This window comes from Nematolebias whitei, chromosome 15 (genome assembly GCF_014905685.2).
Source record: "Nematolebias whitei isolate Nwh7 chromosome 15, NemWhi1, whole genome shotgun sequence".
NCBI classification, from domain to species: Eukaryota; Metazoa; Chordata; class Actinopteri; order Cyprinodontiformes; family Rivulidae; genus Nematolebias; species Nematolebias whitei.
This window is the reverse complement of record NC_056512.1, coordinates 19,668,706-19,673,232: the sequence shown is the minus strand read 5'-3', so window position 1 is coordinate 19,673,232 and position 4,527 is coordinate 19,668,706. Positions and strand designations below refer to the sequence as shown.

The 4,527-nt window shown below is 40.1% G+C and overlaps 2 protein-coding genes across 2 annotated transcripts in view; both read right to left on the bottom strand.

The window, feature by feature from the left end:
* The window catches only part of LOC119421496 (alpha-2-macroglobulin-like protein 1), a 121,543-nt gene that overhangs the window by 24,698 nt on the left and 92,318 nt on the right, over positions 1-4,527 (bottom strand). The window lies entirely within an intron of this gene.
* ldlra (low density lipoprotein receptor a) overlaps positions 1-4,527 on the bottom strand; it is a 40,299-nt gene that overhangs the window by 11,684 nt on the left and 24,088 nt on the right. The window lies entirely within an intron of this gene.

Sequence of the window (4,527 nt, the reverse complement as noted above, 5' to 3'; positions counted from 1 at the left end):
TTTAGAAAGGTTAATCCAGGGGTCTGCAACCTTTATTTAGACAGGTTAATCCAGGGGTCTGCAACCTTTATTTAGACAGGTTAATCCAGGGGTCTGCAACCTTTATTTAGAAAGGTCAATCAAGGGGTCTGCAACCTTTATTTAGACAGGTTAATCCAGGGATCTGCAACCTTTATTTAGACAGGTTAATCCAGGGGTCTGCAACCTTTAATTAGACAGGTTAATCCAGGGATCTGCAACCTTTATTTAGACAGGTTAATCAAGGGGTCTGCAACCTTTATTTAGACAGGTTAATCCAGGGATCTGCAACCTTTATTTAGACAGGTTAATCCAGGGGTCTGCAACCTTTATTTAGACAGGTTAATCCAGTGGTCTGCAACCTTTATTTAGACAGGTTAATCCAGTGGTCTGCAACCTTTATTTAGACAGGTTAATCCAGGGGTCTGCAACCTTTATGATCAAAAGAGTCATTTCTGCCCCTTTGTTCACTAAATTAAACGTGTCTGGAGCCACAATACCTTTAAATTTGTTGGAGGGCGCTTTTCTGGATAGTAGGGGTGATTTTATAAAACTAAAAATATCTAATGATTTTTAACATTTATTGATATTTTTACATCCTAAGACAAAATAAAAGACGAGATTCTTGTCAAGAAGGAAAAAATAATATAGTTTTTGCCCAGTTTCTATAAACTAAAACAATAAACTATGCTTTATTATGTGATTTTTTTTAATTGTAGAAAAATGATGTATCCTTTGAAGAACTAAAGCATAAAGTGAAAGTGAGTATGTTTAACTCCTTGTAATGCTTCTAGTATTCATATATTTGCAAAATAAATTACAGGAAAACTGCTAAAACTAGCCCTTTTAGTTGTTGTAACAACCAATAAAATTCAGTTTTATTCCAGTTTTGGTCAAAGCTTGAAAGAGCCGCTGCAGAGGGACCAAAGAGCCGCATGTGGCTCCAGAGCCGCAGGTTGCAGACCCCTGGGTTAATCCCATTGAGCCTCGAGGACTCATTTACAAGTGAGACTTGATTTTAACAAAGAGTGATGACAAAAGTGGACGATCATAAAAGAGGCATACAGATTTATTATTATTTTTTTACAAATTAAAATAAGATGGCAAAAAAAAGTAGCAAAAACAGCTAGATTATAAGGCGAATGTAGTTTTCATAGGATTTCGTCACTGTAAACAAAACTTAAAAAAAAAAAAAACGAGTTGTCCACACAATCTTCAATTTAAATAAAACATACAAAGACAGTGAACTGGAGGAAAGGCTGATCATACAGTGAAAGTATCGGAGACCATTCCTCCCAATGAGCCAGAGAGCACAAAACATGGATGCCCTTACGTCTTAAAAAAAAGGAACACTTTCACTTTATGCTACAAAATAAATAAATTAAATGTACAATAGGTGTTAAATATCCATATTTAGATATTTACATTGTCCTGTATGTGTGCCATAAGAATGAAAGATTAAAATAAAAATCATAAATGATGCATTGTTACACACACTGAGCTCTAGAAGTTGACCATCTGGTGCCATCAGTCATGGTCAGAGAACAGCAGGGCTCTTTTTCCTTTAGCTCCTGACGAAATTGTTTCATAGTATTTTATGAGATTACAAATGGGAAATTATTGCTTTATGGCTCTTGTACATCATTGCTCTTGCAAAACAGATAATGATCAGTTAATGTGCCTTGGTAAAAAAAACAACAACATTGTGATCAAGTTGAATTTCATCCTGTTCTTTACCCTGAAACTGGTGACACATTACCAAACTACACTTCTACACTGAATATTTACTTAACGGGCTTAAAGTTCAGTCCTAGGAAGACAAACTGAACCAAATGGTAGCATTATTAAGGACACTGAGTACAAATCATTTCTGGGAAGACAACAAATGTGCCATGTTCATGTTTGTTGCCAATTGTCATTTATATCTTATATTTTCTATTTATTAACCCTTTAGTATAAAATGTTTTAAATATGTTACAATAACAGCTCCTCTTTGGTGTTACTTGTTGGTTTGGAATGGGTCAAGACACCATTTAAACACATGAAGAGCTGTTTAGGGTGGCACAGTGGTGAAGTGGTTGGAGCTGGCACCTCTCAGCGAGAAGGTGATAGGATCACCTCCTGTTGTGGGGTCTTTCTGGGTGGAATTGGTTTGTTCTTTATACTCCTTGAGCATGTACGGGTTTCCTCACACGCTGTGGGAAACCCTTAGGGCCTTCCAGGCTTTCAGAGAAGGCCCCAAAAAAATCAGAACATATGAAATATAAATGTTACATTAAAATTCTTATTTAATATTTATGTTTATTAAATATATATATTCAGTGTATTTTTCCTTATTTTTTGCTAATTTATCTTTATTTTCTGTAAACAACTTGAGTAAGATTTATTTGGTTTTTTTCCATGAAAATACAATTATCCAATTAGATTCTTTAAAATGTGCGTCTCGGGGCAGAAAGGTGGAGCTTAGCACTAGTTAGGACTTCACGGTCAGGAGAGAAGGCTGAGCTCAGTCAGAGACGCTCCAAGCCGAGGTCGTTGATCACCTGACAGGAAGATTCACCAATCACGCTGTTGGTGTGGAGTGGGTGGGACCAAAACACGACAACGTGAGCCTTTGGGAGCCCCTGCGGTCCATGACAGTGTTGTAAAGCCTTTATGGCAGACGTGAACAATGTGGCCTGCTTGTCCGTTATTTCAAGGTGATCTTTTGCAGAAAAATTATATTTTAAACGGGTGGAATTGAAAGAAAATAAAATGTGGTGAAAGATGTCGGCATGAGAGCAGAGGCACCTTCAGCAGCAGTAGTCATACCAAGTAGCAGGGTTTAATTTGTAAACGGATCCGATGCTCATGCTGTTCATTCCTGATGTATTTTCCGCAGGCACAGACCCACCTCAGTGACCCCGGTGAACATCCAGGGAGTGGACATCGAGATCGTGGACTCTTACAAGTACCTGGGTGTTCACCTGAACAATAAACTGGACTGGTCTCACAACACTGATGCACTTTACAGGAAGGGTCAGAGACTCTACCTGCTGAGGAGACTGAGGTCTTTTGGAGTGCATGGGGTGCTCCTGAAGACCTTCTTTGACTCGGTAGTGGCATCAGCCATCTTCTATGGTGTTGTGTGTTGGAGCAGCAGCTTATGAGCAGCTAGATAAGCTCATCAAGAAGGCCAGCTCTGTGCTTGGACGCCCACTGGACCCAGTGCAGGTGGTGGGAGACAGAAGGACTCTAGCTTGGAGATAGGGTGAGAAGCTCAATCATCCGGGAGGGACTCAGAGTAGAGCCGCTGCTTCTCCACGTCGAGAGGAGCCAGTTGAGGTGGCTTGGGCATCTGTTTAGGATGCCTCCTGGACGCCTCCCTGGTGAGGTGTTCTGGACACATCCCACCGGGAGGAGACCCAGAGGAAGACCCAGGACACGCTGGAGGGACTATGTTTCTCGGCTGGCCTGGGAACGCCTCGGGATTCCCCCGGAGGAGCTGGACCAAGTGGCTGGGGAGAGGAAAGTCTGGGCCTCCCTACTTGGGCTGCTACCCCCGCGACCCGACCCCGGATAAGCGGAAGAAAATGGATGGAATATCTGAAGCTCTCGACCTTGACCTCTCTAAGGGATTTTAAACATCTGCTAAGTTCCTGGCAATAAACCAACAGACATGTTCCTGTTGTTAGTGTTTTACACCACTTTATAATGTAGCTGTTTTTGTTTCATTATTATATTTTTTTTAATTTACTTTTCATTTTATATGTTTTTTATACGACTGTCTATTGTTGTCTGTACCTCATCTGTGTTCTTCGTTCAAAACAGGTCCCTCTTGTAAATGAGTCCTCGTGGCTCAATGAGACTAACCTGTATAAGTAAAGGTTGAATAAACGAAAAACTAACTGTAAATAAATAAAATTAAATAAAAAACACTAAATTTGCAGTAGCTCTAAAAAAAAAAAAGGTTAAATATACCAGTACATAGTTCATTTTAAATATTACAGTTGAGTTTTGGCTTCATTGCATGATTAAATTTTACAGACACAATAAGTTCTGTGGGTTACTGTTAAAATTCTAATGTGGATCATTGAATATACACGTTGTACCTGAACGCACCATGTGTTGCCTTAAATTACGTGTATTAGTGCAACATTTCTTAAATAATCAGAAGCTCAGATTGCATGACAACATTTTTCACGCGAGCTGAAGGCCCAGCTCTAATCGTCACGTTCTCTTCTTCTCCCACAGACCAAAAACATGCATTTTAGGCTGATTGGTAACTCAGTTGTCCCTTGGTGTGAGTGAGACAGTGAATGGTTGTTTGTCTCTGTGTCCTTGTACGCTCCGCCTCTCGCACAGTGGCTGTTGTTTCAACACACACTCATTTTTCTCCATAACAGAGGACGGAGAACTGGTTTTGACAGTAACGGTCGGAGTGTCGGAGAAATTGTTGCAACACTGACCGAGTTGAAATCATATCTGGCAACGTAACAGAAGTGCACATGGTCATGCAGGTTGCCATTA